The sequence below is a fragment of the Arachis ipaensis genome, chromosome B10, assembly GCF_059453495.1.
Source record: "Arachis ipaensis isolate K30076 ecotype BB chromosome B10, ASM5945349v1, whole genome shotgun sequence".
Taxonomy (NCBI): domain Eukaryota; kingdom Viridiplantae; phylum Streptophyta; class Magnoliopsida; order Fabales; family Fabaceae; genus Arachis; species Arachis ipaensis.
The window spans coordinates 78,528,803-78,542,929 of record NC_142435.1 but is presented as its reverse complement, the minus strand read 5'-3'; the positions used below and the strand labels follow the sequence as shown (position 1 = coordinate 78,542,929).

The window sequence follows — 14,127 nt, the reverse complement described above, 5'->3', positions numbered from 1 at the left end:
TAGGTGAGTATATATATATATATATATATATAGCGAAAAGGATAGATTGATTATTGATTGGCGCGTGACACATGAAATGAGCGTGATTTACGTTAGATTCTATAGTATAAAAATAAAAATAGAAGACAAATAAATCTCTTGTCAAACTAAAATACAAGTAAATATCTGACTTAAATAAATAGAAGACACAGATTTTTCTATCAGATGGTTTGAATTCAGTACACAGAAATCCATATATCCCTATTTACAAAAGTTAAAAAATTCATTTGTAGATGAAAGATAAAAGATTTATTTTTCATTTTCTTTAAAATATTATATCACGGCTCGATAACAACCAGAACGTATTGATCCATTAAATTAAATAATTTCAAACGGATACGAAAATTTATTTTCATGCTAATTTTAAGTTTAGAAATGCTAATTATTCTTTAATTTTCAATTTTTAGTGAACTTTTTTAAAGATTTATTGTTATTTAATTTAAATATTCACTTTTACGTATCAATTATTTAAAAAATTTAAAAAATATTTATTTTTTATTTTCTCTCTCCTCTAAAAATGGAATAAAAGATAATATTAAAAAGATATATAGATACTGGTTTAAGTTATATGAGCCGAAACAAATCTTGTTATATTGTCATGATGTACACTGTAGTATGCTCAAATGCATGTGAAAACCACATTAGTGATGTGATATTTAATCATTGTCAAAAATTATAAGCGAGGTTAATATGCATGCAAAATGGCCAAAAAATATATACAAGTATAAAATAAATGGAACATATTAATCTTACAAGGTGCAATCACAGGGAGAATTACAACATCTACTTTAACAGAACAAGGCAAAGGAAGTATAACCCACAAAATTTAGGGTGAAGAAGAAGGGTGTTAACGTAATTTTCCAAACTTAGTAAGGTTTACTGTATAAACCAAACAAGGATTTCTCCCTCTCTTCTACTCTTTTCAGCTTCTCTTGCCTTAAGAGCTGCTTTCTCTTCTTCAGAGATAACTTTGGCTTTGGACTTCTCTTCAGCTCTCTTTCTCTTGCCGACAGTAAGAGATGAATAGGCATCTTTCACATTTTTTCTGGGATTCAAAGAAGAACTAACAACTTGCCCCGGTGAAAGTTCATTTTGAGATTTATTTTCAGTTTTCTTTTCAACTGATTTTGATTGTGAAGTTGACAAAGAGTTTGAATTTGGTCCACTTATCCTAGCATTTGACGAAAACTGAGGTGAGGCATATGCTTCTTCTTGAGTCACCCACTTCCCTGTTGAAATTTCCTTGAGTAAAGATCCCATCCATAACTAATAGGGTAAATTACATTGAAGGCGATATTGCAGACGACACCCTTTCGTTTTAAATAATCTACGATATTGACTTATAGATATAGTGTGTAATGTCACTTAATCACAGACGAAATCAAATAATCAATATAATATTACTTCATATAGTAAAATGAGAGAAGGAGAAGAATAAGGCCCAAACCTATAGCATCAGAATAGTAAAACCCTGATTTTGGATCATTGCAAAATCCATTTGTTTTATCGTAGTAGTAACCTGGACTGTCATCAAACTGCCATTCTGCAAATTATGCAGTCAACTTCAGGTATGCATAAAATAGAATTGCATGACAAAATACGCTTGAAACTCGCAATGCATAGTTACATGAGTTGAGTATATAAAGCTAAGTGGATATTTTATCGATGCTTAACAGCAGCAAAAATGTATTTTTTGTTTAAATCTCAACTGAGAACAAATAACGATACACAGTATGAGAAAAGGCAAAGCAGTTCCAAATTTCTCTAAGGGGAAAAAAGGTTAATAGTTATTCGACTAATTTTTCCATTTCATTAATCTTGGTGTGACATGAAAACATATCTAATTTTCGACATTATCTAGGAAGTTTCTTGAAACACAACACAGTACTCTTAATTCTTGAAGGATAGTTAATTTGGTCTTTTATTTATTATCTACAGAGGACTATGTCTCCTCAATCTACCACAGATAGTTGATTGATTATACAAGAAATTGCAAATGTTCAACAGTTTTTATTTCCTTATCTTTTATTTATGGAGTTAATTCTGGGATACCTACAGAATGCTATCAAACTAAGCCAATTAATTATTAATAGACATGTATACAGAAAATAAATAAACAAAAACTCATACTTACAACCTTGGTCATCCAATTCATGAGATTCTCTGGTTTCCCCAAACTTTGCTTTATCCTTTTGATAGCTGCGCTGTGCTTTCTGCAAGAGAGAACACGGATATAACAAAAGTTATACATCTGAGTGTAAATGCATATAAAACATTAGCACTTGTCCAGATATTTCCAAATTCTGTACAACCTATTTTTGAGTTCCTAATCCGTAGTTGCTAAAATTGTATAGTCCCTTTGGAATTTGAAGGCTATTCTGAAATCAGGTCTTATATTTGGACTATAAGCAATAGTATACATGTGGAATTGTGAGTTATGCATTAGCCATGTGGATCACATAAGATACTGTTTATTATCATAAATCATGGTCGTAGACAAGCTATTAAAACTAAGTTATGAAAATGGTTTTGTATATAATTTTCTAACCCCATCTAATATCTATCTATCGGACAGCCCTCGATCTGATATACTCTTATTACTAAAGAACCGACTAAGGTGATTTTATCATCTTTGTTTTTTAACTTTTTCACAACAAGTGCTATCTCATTTCTTTCAAATGCAATGATTACTAATTCACAAGCAAGCTTTCCAGTGAAACTAGACAAAAGGCATATACATAGAAATAAATCTAAATCATACGCTTCTATATCAGAAGCTAGTATATACTCAAAGGGTTTTCGAAACAGTGAAAGAAAGAGCTAGGTAAGCATCATTTTAATCAATAAGAGAAGTGTAAAAAGATCTTACCGCTTCAATTTGCTCAAGGGCGTGAGCTGTTTCCTTCTGCTCTTTCTCCTTAGCAGCATTCTCCTTTTGCATAACAGCTAGCCTCTTGGCGACATTGTCTTTGTGGCGTTGACCAAGCTCATGATTTCTAATGCTCGAAGGATTGTTCGATATATAAATTTTACAAAAGTCACACCATTTGTTCCCCTGGCTCACCCAGTACTGAGAACAAAAAAATGTAATCAATAACAAAGTGCCTCCAATCAAAATCCATTACAACTCACAAATCTAACTTACACACATCGTAAAAGTGAACAAACTACCACATCTCAATAATCCACATTAATATTTGCATTCTTCTCTAATGAAGGAAGCAGGATCATATAATGCAAACAATAGAACTACCTTCGGTTTGAAAATATTTGTTGACTTGACAACATTAGCAATCAGAAGTCATATCATATTAACAATGTAGTGAAATGCACACAGCTTACAGTTTCATCAAACTACACTTCTGTGAATTATTATAATTTACAAAACCAAAATAATATTACATTGATTTGGCTTTTAGGTACCAAATCTGCCACATCTAGTATCACAACTGAGAATTAACGTGGTAAAAGTAATTTTGAGTGCGAGAACATAGAAGGTAAATTTAAAAGAAAAAACTAGAGAAAGCTAAAGCATTGGAATACAATTAGGGAAATTAAATTAATAAAAATTGGGCGTTTACTTCCGTCATGGCAGCAAATTAGGATTTCGAATAGGAGGGTATGAAGAAATTTTGGAGATGTACGTTAAGCTCTATGGGAATGGTTAGAACTTTGAAACTAGGCGTCCCTAAATGTCTTCAACTTTCAAAACCTCAGACAACGAAAAAGAGGAGCTCGAAAACTCGAACTACTGCAACACAACCAGCAAAAATTTTAATGGGCCTCTGTGCTAAAGAGTTTCATTTCGGTACTGGGCATTTTAATATTATATGGGCTGATCTAGGCCCAAAATTAGATTCGTAATAGAGTTGCAGTCTACCAAACCCCTCTAGGCCCAAAATTAATGTTAAGGTACCAATGGCCAATATATCCAGCTAGTGATGAAATTTTTAGTGTAAGTAAGTGTGTATGACAAAAATAAATAAATAAATAAATAAAGGTCTGACCAAAATAAAAAACAATCATAAGCTGCCAAGGGGTAGGAGACCTTATTCAAGTGGCATATTATAGGAAAATTATCTGGTGTTCTTGTGTACGGTTTCGGAACTTTGATGTTCTCGGTACGAACAAGTTTCCCACTTAAGTTTTGTTGTTTTCTGAGGTTGGAATTGACGGAAATGACCCTAAGTTGGGAATTTCTTTGTCGAAAATGACCAGCTTAGATGGGTAGTAGATAAAGCTTGCCGTGAGATCTGTGCTTGGAATCAGTCGGCTTCGACATCGACTGGAGGTATATTAAATCGAAACAGTAGGAAAAGAACTCACGCAGAGGAGACCTGTTGTTTGGGTGGTGGCGGAGAATGTGAAGATGAAGGGGGAGAAGCATTGTTCGATTGTGGGTCATTGGGACAATAATGGCGTGGGTGAAGCTCGCTGGTGTGCGGATCGGTGGTGGTAAGAAATGAATAGAAACGGATCATAGTTAACGAGGCACCGTCTGTGGATGTGGGTTTAGGGTTTGATTCTTTGCGGGATTGATGCCGGTGAGGAAATCTTTTCAGGATCTAAATCCCTCTTGTTCTTTTTGGTAAGTTTTATTGTTTTCATTATGCAGAGTAGGTTGGGGCTTTGATTTGATTTTGCTAGAATGAAAGATTGTGGAATGGTGAAGTGCAAGGTACTTGGTTAGAGCAGCAATAACGAAGTTGTTGGGCAATATTTTAGTGACTTAGGAAATGTAAGTATCGAAAGCCTGATCAAAGTAAATGCTAATGGTGAAGTGAGTTAAGTTTGAGTGTTAAGAATTGAGATAATTTGAGGCTTGAATTGCTCTGAATGGTAATAGAGATTTCTATTTCATAACCTTGAATGGAAGTGTGGGATGAATCACACCTCTATCTGCTTGTTACTATTCTATTGTAGCTTATGTGATAGTAGTTGTTCTACTTTGTTAATCACTCGTGATTAGTTTGATAGGTGATAGATGCAAGTGCAAAAGGAAACTTGTGCTGTTTCAGTTATCTGGTTGTGATCATAATTGTCAAACAGAATAGGTCTATATACATGCTTTTTTGCTGTGGCAGATTTATTTTATTATTTTAAATATTGCTGCATATTTGAACTGCTTCTTCTGTTGGTGGTATTTAGTTGGAGCTAAATTATATATGTTACCATATATATTTGCTGGAAATATGAATGTTGCATTCATATGAGTATATAGATGTATGTTAAAGCGGTGCACTTGTCTTGTAAGGTTGAATGTTGATGTATGGTTTTTAATGTGGTAGCCTGAAAAGACATTTTTTGTATACGAGTGCTTAATTTAGAGATGGAAGTGTATAAATTTGTTCTTATCTCACATTATTTGTTGAGTGGCCAATTGCGATTCCTTTGCTGAACAGTGGTCGGTGAATGGAGAAACTTGTGTTGGAATCTTAGCGTTGAGGGATATTGAGCAGGAGGGGTTTTCACCATTTACTTATTCCTTTTATATGACTATATTCCTTTCTTTATTTTACTTGGACCTGCATCTTTGTGTTATGCACCTCTATGGCATTACCCATTAGTGGACAGCAAGCTTTTCCACCTTTCTTTGGGTCCCCTTAATTTTGTGAAAAAGATTTAATTTACACCATAAGTATTATGAACTATTGAGCTAAGAAGGAATGAAGTTGATGAAAAAATGTTTAGTACAATAAGATTCTCAAAATTAACAAAATTAACTCAAAAAATGTAGTTCACAAAATTAACTCCTTAGAGATTGCAACAGTAAGATTCTCAAAAACCTTCACTCAAATCGATTTTTTCTTTCTCCTTCAAACTGTTATAAAGATAACAAACATTTAAGATAGGTCGATTTTTTTCCCCTGCATGTCAACAAGTAACTCAATCAGTGCAACATTAACAACCTTTTAGCACATTCTCAGCGACCTTAGCTTGAAACTAACGGACAGAAAATTAAATTTGATAAATGAACTTGCAATAACATTCATTAATAATATCTTCTTCAAATTTTTATTCCTTGTTTTACATAAAAAAAAAAAATTATTTTTGCTATGGTTCTGGTAAAGTTTATTAGCGTAACTCTTGTATACTAGTTTATTATTGTCATTTTTTGATAATATAAATTTATTAATCTCCTTACAAAAAACAAAGTAAATAAAAATTAAATAATAACTGAAGATAAAATTATAAATAATTATAATTTTTAGTTTATAATAGTATCAAATACAAGACTTTCGAGAGTACTAAAAAATTTTTGATTAACATAATTTATTAAACTATGCTTTGCTATATTTTTCATATTTTTTTTGTTTTTCGTATAAACTATATTTTATGATTTCATATATATTATTCTTAATTTATACATTTATAAAAATTACTTAAATATTCATCTTGAACTAATCAATTAACGTAAAATATTTATTAAATTTCATGTCCTCCGACTCAATTTTCACTTAAAACAGATTTTGAAAATTATCAACTAAACGACATTTATTTTATTATGATTTATCCTAATATAAAGTTATTAATCATAAATCACATTAATACCAATGTACTTATAACTAAAATCAATTTCACAAAAAAAAAAAATTTAATACAAATTTTAATCTAAACACACACTACGTTGTTAGCACAATACATAACTAGAACACGTTATCGATAAACTACACTAAATCGACTAAATTTCTATTTTAGGGCCTTAGCTTACACAACGAACAATATTCACAATGAAATTTTTTTTCTCAGATATTTTTCAAATTAGTTTTTTATTGAAATCTTTTACTCAATTACTTACATAATTTAAACAAAAAATTTGTTCCGTACTATCAACTAATAATCGTTAAATTTATTCACCAATTTTACGCCTGTAAGTGTTCAACCATTCTCATTCTTACCTTCTGCCTAACTTTTGTATTTTTTTGGGAATCCTTACCTTCCTTCCAAACCAACAGATAGTAAACACCACTTCCGACCGGATGAAAAAATTTAACGGATTTCCACCGGTAAAACCCAACTCATTAGATGTCTTTAGTCCATTAGTGATACCCATTGAATGATAGTCCAATCCTTCGCACTCAAACCTTAAATGGGCCACACATATCTTCCTGCAGCCCACAACCATTTCGGCTCGGCTAAAGTGCTATTGCACTTCTGCAGCAAATTCTGGCTCCACATACGTAGGCTTCTTTAAAATTGGACAAAACCGACAATTACTCTCAACATGCACAGCATAACTTCCACACCATTTGCTATCCCACCCAACACTCTATTGATGGGATTTCCACACAAGAAAGTGTCCCATCAATCCCTGCCCTTCTAATATTTTACATTATATCTTTGCGGACATACCAATGGAAACACTGCTGTTCTGCAAAAATACATGGGCACACGTGAACACCTTCCTTATATTATATTCTGACATAAAAAAAGTGGCATATTACATGTCTTTGAGCCTTTAGTTGAATGACAAAATATAATGTTTTTTAATATTCTTCATCCGGGATCGATCCCCGGCAATGACCGAGTAATAAATGACAAAAAAAAATAATAACATATCATATGCCTATCGAACAACCACATTCGAATTTGAATTTGACTTTAGCTGTAGTGAACAAAAAAAAAAAAATTCATATGGTATAGTGCGGATTTGTTATATTATAAAGACCGAACAAAAGTAGCTAGATAAAAATTTACTATGTGCTTCAACTTCCAAGATATTAGAGACAAAGAAAGACAATAAAAATAATTTGTATTATATTTCATTATAGTGGATAGAATTAAAAAAGGATCGTTGTCTATCCTTATTAGAATGGGCAAGTCACATAAATATGTATAAAATACCAAAATTGTCAATTCTAATTAAAATATAAAAATTTCTTCTAACCTATAGTTTCTTTCTTGTATTATTAGGCTAGCATTTTTAATCTAATCACTTTTATTTTCAATGTTCCCTTCATATGTAAGAGAAAAGAAAGAGAGACAGAAGAGAGAAAGAATAACCGCGGAAGAAAAGGAAAAAAAAACAGACGAAAGAGGAGAAAATCAAAATATAGAGAAAGTATAAAATGATGAAAAGGTAAAAGAGGTAAAGTAACAAAGAACAAAAACGAAGGAGGAGGTAGTGAAGAGAAAGGACAAGGACAAGTAGAAGAAAAGTAAATTCATTTAGAATTTTGCTAAGGAGCTAATGAGATATCTGTACAATGTGTACAATGGGCTATTTATTTAGTCCAATTTGAGTTAAAAATGAAAATTACCCACGTTTACTCTAATTTTAAAAGTGTTATTTATTTTTGTGTTCACTACCATTGTACACATTGTATACCAATTACATTGGCTCTTCATACTTTTCCATTCAGAATTATGAAGGAAGAATAAAGATCTGATCCAAAATACTTCATTAAGTTTGTGTCTACAATTTTTTCTTCTTTCGTGTTTCTATCCTAACAATTAAACATGTTTTATTTTTCGAGTAAATGTTCAATTTGGTCTCCGATATTCAAATCACGCATCAATTAAATTCTTGACTTTTGTAAATGTCCAACTACGTCCTTTAAATTGAAAAACGTAAGTCTCCATTGGTCTCCGAGTAAACTGCCATCTTAATAGTGCTGACGTATATTGTTAAGTGCCATCCTGACAATATAAAAAGGGCATCGTTCAAGGAGAACCCACCTGAAACCTGCCTCATCCTTGTTGAGACCCAGAGTTTCCATCTCCCCTTTCTTCTTCTCCATCAACACTTCATTCCAAGAAGACATTGCCACTGGAGACTTCTTCACCACATGTTGCAAGATGCCGAGACCGAGCCTCGCACTCTGTGCCCCTGACCGTCTCCTGAAGTCATGTTTGCTGTCGCATATACATTGCCACGTAAGGCCATCACCGTGCCTCCCCGATTTGAAAAACCAGAGTATCATCTTAATCGGTGACCCCTAATCCGCCTTAGAAGTCTCTTTGACCTCTTGCCCGTCCGCATGTCGTGTCCTCCTCCTTGAAGATATTTCTGCTTCGGCGCTATTGTGACACCACTCTTCTCCTCCGGCAGCAATTTTTCATCTGCGGTTAATGTCGTGGCAACCACTCCCATGAGGTCAGAGAGAGAGAGAGAGAGAGAGAGAGAGAGAGAGAGAGAGAGAGAGAGAGGCATCAGAATTCAAGGATATGATAATAGTGACGGTGATGTGGGAGTGAGGGTGAGATAATGAAGTAGGATAGTTAGTGAACGTGAGGATGGAGGATGGATGATGATGGGTTATGGGTATGCAAAGGACAAGGATAAGTTGAATGAGATGGTGGAAATGGGTGAGGCATGATGATGATGGAGACAAGAACAAAATGATGGTGGTGGTGGTGATGGTGAGAATTGGTGAGGACACAATGGTGTTGATGATAGAGACAAAGAATAAGTACTGGTCGTAGTTTTGGTAACGGCAATTTACTCCAAGACGAAAGAGATTCATGTTTTGGAATTTAAGAGACCTAATTTGTAAGAACCGGAGTAACGATTTTAATAAAATAATAATTTTTAACTGCACAGACTAGGTTCAAAAATATAGAAATGATATTTTGTAAATAAAAAGGTGAAATCTGAATTCAATAAATTTTTTTGAGTGGGAAAATGTATCTTTTACGAATTTTTTTTTTATAAAAATACGTACTGGCACTTAAGCCGGCAGTATTGGCTCTAGTTTGACCAGTACCGCGTATTGAGACAAATATAATTTTGAAAATTGAATTTATTGTTTTAAAAGGATAAAAATAATTTAGAATAAAAAACCGGGCGCTAATTTTAAAGGTTTTGGCCCAAAGTGGGTCAAACGGGGTAAAAATGCTAACAGATTGGAGCCGGCTCTAGTTTGACAAGTACCGCGTATTGAGACAAATATAATTTTGAAAATTGAATTTATTGTTTTAAAAGGATAAAAATAATTTAGAATAAAAAACCGGGTGCTAATTTTAAAGGTTTTGGCCCAAAGTGGGCCAAACGGGGTAAAAATGCTAACAGATTGGACCGGGCCCAAGTTGGGCCCAAATCCAACATATCTAAATCTCTTTTAATGAGCATTCAACTCATTTTACCCTAAATTGAGAGAGGACAGACGCTGAGATGAGTGGAGAGGAGAAGGCAGAAGAACACTATTCACCTTCATCTTGTTTCACTCATAACTTTTGATCCGGAGCTCCAATTGACGAGCCGTTTACGGCTACGCAAAGCTCTTGCTGAGTCCGTCATTTATAATGAAGGTTTGTAGGTAGAAACTCAAAATTCCCACTCTAGTTTGTGATGATAATTGTGATATAATGATTGTGATGTGATGATATTGTAAATTATGAGGAATTAGATTGTGTAAATTATTGGTATGAAAATATTGAATTGGAATTATAGATTTGTGTTGATTTATGATGGAAAAGTTGAGTAAATTAGGTGTAGAAGTAATGAAAATACAATGAAATGGTAAAGTGTAGTATGTGATAGTGTTTTGTGATAAAATTGGGTATGTTTTGGTTTGGTTTGATTTGGAATTTAGGAACTAGAGAACTTTGATATTTTTGTGTAAAACTTGATTTTTGGTGAACTTTGGTGGATCATAACTTGAGCCTCAAACATTGAAATTGAATAATTTTTATTTTAAATTAAAGATGATTTCAAGAGATTTAAAATGATATAAAATTTGAGGAAAACAGGGTGTTACATTTATGGTATCAGAGTAGTTTGTCCTCGTGAGCCTGAGGGATGGACCAATTGTGCTTTGTTGCACACTCTGGGTCGTTTTTCTTTCGTGCTATTTAGGATATCTGTTTGATATGCATATCATGTTTGTTTGTGAGTACTTTTGGGAAAATTGAAGCACCGAGCTTGGGATATTGAGACTGATCATCTTGATATTGATTGTTTGGTGTGGAAAAGAAACCCGAATGGCAACTCGCGGATGAGGTCAATCACATTAACGGAGAGATAGTGAGGATGATTAACCTAGCTAATGCATTACGAGCTCAACATATTCCGGAAAACCAGTTCGTGGATTTTGCGGCATATCAGTTGATGGGTGAGGTTTAGCATTGGCGGCAGGGGAAGTTCCAACTGATGCAGCTATAGAATGAGGAAATAATTTTGTAGTTTTTAATTAGAATTTTCAATTTCTAACCAGTATGGCCTTGAATCATGCTAAAAAAGTTTAAAGCTTAGAATTATTTTCAAATTTGGTTTGGAACCTTTGGTTTAAATGATTTGGTTTTGAATTTGGGTCGGAACTCTTGGTTTGAATAATATGGTTTACAAATAAAAGTGAGTTCTATGATTTTGTTAATTTGTGCATTTGGTTTGTAATTTAACTCATCGGAAAGGATTTAAATTTGAAAAGCTATGATGTAAGGATTTTAATGAATTTAAGAAAAATCATGATTTAAAGTAATTAATTTAAGAATAAATAATTTTTGAGTCTTTTGAAAAATTTTTAACAATGAATTAGTTTAGATTGAACTTGTTTTGAAGGTTTTGAAAAATGTTATAAAAGCAGTATTTGGTTTAAAGGAAAATTTATGTTCCATGTAGTGGAGTAATTCGAGTTATTAGTGACGAATAATTAGAGTGACGCAGCGGAAGGCAAATGTAAGGTTCTCAGTATGGTAACAGTGCCCAATATATAAGATATAAGGTTTCGGGATGCCAAATGTGGTGCAGGAATTCAAATTTCCCAACAGCTTAACCGGCAAATACACCGGGTCATCCAAGTAATACCTCAGGTGAGTGAGGGTCGATCCCACGAGGATTGTCGGACTGAGCAAGCAGTGGTTGTCAAGTTTGACTTAGTTAGGTGAATCAGAAAACGGTTTTGAAGGTTGAAATCGCATAGAACAATAAATAAGCAAATAAAGAAAGCAATAAACAGTTTGGTGTGAAAGCAGTGTGAGAAAACAGTTAAGGCTTCGGAAATGTTTATCTTTCTGGATTAAAAGTTCTTACCAACTATTTTAACAATGCATGATTTAGCCTAATCTCTTAGTGATTTAGCCTCCTCTAATCTTCATTAACCGCCACTCTCGTGGTCACTTAATTCCGATTAGAGGGTTAAGTTCAGAAGACTAGTTTAACGCCACAAAACCCCTAATTACCCAAAGCTAACAGGATCTTATGTCACATATCCCAATTAGTTCATGTAATTAGCAATTTAGGAGGAATTTGTTTTCAAGCTGTAGTTCAAGCCAGATAACTCTCTTGAGAATCATAAGAACTTAAGTAGAAAAAGGGACATACTCTCATTCCACCCAATTCATAAGATTAAGAACGAAAACAATACTTAGAATTGAATCAATACATTAATTAAAATAGAAAAGCAATAGTTCTAATCCATAGAAATAAACAGAGCTCCTAACCTTAAACTGTTGCTTGTCCTCAAGCAACCAAAACAATATAGGACCAAGAAGAGAAAACGCTTAAGACTTTGAGTTGTCATTTAAGCTCAGATCTAGTTACTGAATAGGGCTTATGACACTCTAATTCTGAATAGGTTCAGCATCTCATTATCCTTTGGAGCTCAGAAGTATTTGTGCCCTTCAAAACTAGAATTCGGATGATATTATAGATTCTCTTCTTTAGGCTCTAATTGATTCTTGAACACAGCTCTTTTTCTTTTATTTGGTGCTTTGCACCTTGAGCCTAGCCATGACTCTAAGTGTTTTGTCTTCAAGCTTAGCTTGAAATAAGAACATCACAAGCACTTAATTGGGAAACTCTTTGAGTTTGAATTTGTCATTCTTTTTCTCCTAGACATTGGTGCTCAGAGCGTTAGGCATACTCTGTAACAGCAATTGGTCACGACTTTAAGTGTTCAGTCTCAAGGATTACTTGACACTTTCACACCACAAGCATATGGTTAGTGTTCCGAGGGTTACCTGAAATTGTAGGTCGATCTCGGTTGAGATCTACGGTGGTGGCCGGAGCTGACATGTCCGACTTGTTGGACTTGGTGGTGCTGCTGATCCTTCGTCACCGGAGGGTGGTGGTACCTGCAAGAGACTCTGATGCTTAAGTTAGCATGGGCTTTTAGCAGGTATTTTATGTAGAATCAGAGTATGAGTTATACCTGGGTGCTCTAGTGTATTTATAGTAGTGTGAGCTGACCTTTCTAGATAAGATAAGTTAGTTATCTTATATTATCTTTAAGTGAAGTCATCTTATCTCTAAGGGGAACCACTTTTTATCTTTCTAAACTTTAGCTGCCTTTAGATTGGGCTATGTCCCTTTGTTTGGGCCTGCTTGGGCTTCTTGTGGTGATTTGGCCGAACTCTTTAAAGAAGAGGTCGGGTGACCTGTCCTGAGGAGGTCGGTCGCTTTGACTTCACTCAGCCCGGGTCACATAGCTCGACCCAGGGTATGAACAGTGCCCCTGCTTGAACTCGATCTTTCCTGTGAGGTCGTATTTTTTAGATCTCGACCTTTTTTGGGGAAGTGATGAGCGGATAATTTATACGCTTTTTGGCATTGTTTTTAGTATGTTTTTAGTATATTTTAGTTAGTTTTTATTATATTTTTATTAGTTTTTATTTAAAAATAACTTTTTTGGACTTCACTATGAGTTTGTGTATTTTTCTGTGATTTCAGGTATTTTCTGGCTGAAATTGAGGGACCTGAGCAAAAATCTGATTCAGAGGCTGAAAAAGGACTGCAGATGCTGTTGGATTCTGACCTCCCTGCACTCAAAGTAGATTTTCTGGAGCTACAAAAGCCCGATTGGTGCGCTCTCAATTGCGTTGGAAAGTAGACATTTTGGGCTTTCCAGCAATATATAATAGTTTATACTTTTCCCGAGATTTCATGAGTTTCTACATGTTCATACTTATTTCCTTATCTCCTTCAATTAAGCATGAGGACATGCTAATGTTTAAGTGTGGGGAGGTTGATAAACCACTATTTTATGGTTTATATTGTGTTTAATTGTGTGGTTTTATCATGACCCTTACCCACTTATTCATTAAATTAGCATGCATTTAGATTTCCTTCCTGAATTTATTACACGTTTGAAAACTGCTTCCTAGAGACTTTAATTATTCAATTTTAATTCTCCTTTATTCCATTCGATG

At 34.0% G+C, this 14,127-nt stretch overlaps 1 pseudogene across 1 annotated transcript; it reads right to left on the bottom strand.

Annotated features, from left to right (window-relative positions):
* Positions 1-730: 730 nt before the first annotated feature.
* Positions 731-3,785, bottom strand: LOC107621668 (zinc finger protein ZOP1-like; annotated as a pseudogene). Its single transcript, XR_015883364.1, has 5 exons — positions 3,621-3,785; positions 2,909-3,109; positions 2,177-2,252; positions 1,487-1,582; positions 731-1,268 (listed from the first exon to the last, which is right to left on the bottom strand). The product of XR_015883364.1 is annotated as a zinc finger protein ZOP1-like (transcript).
* Positions 3,786-14,127: the final 10,342 nt, after the last annotated feature.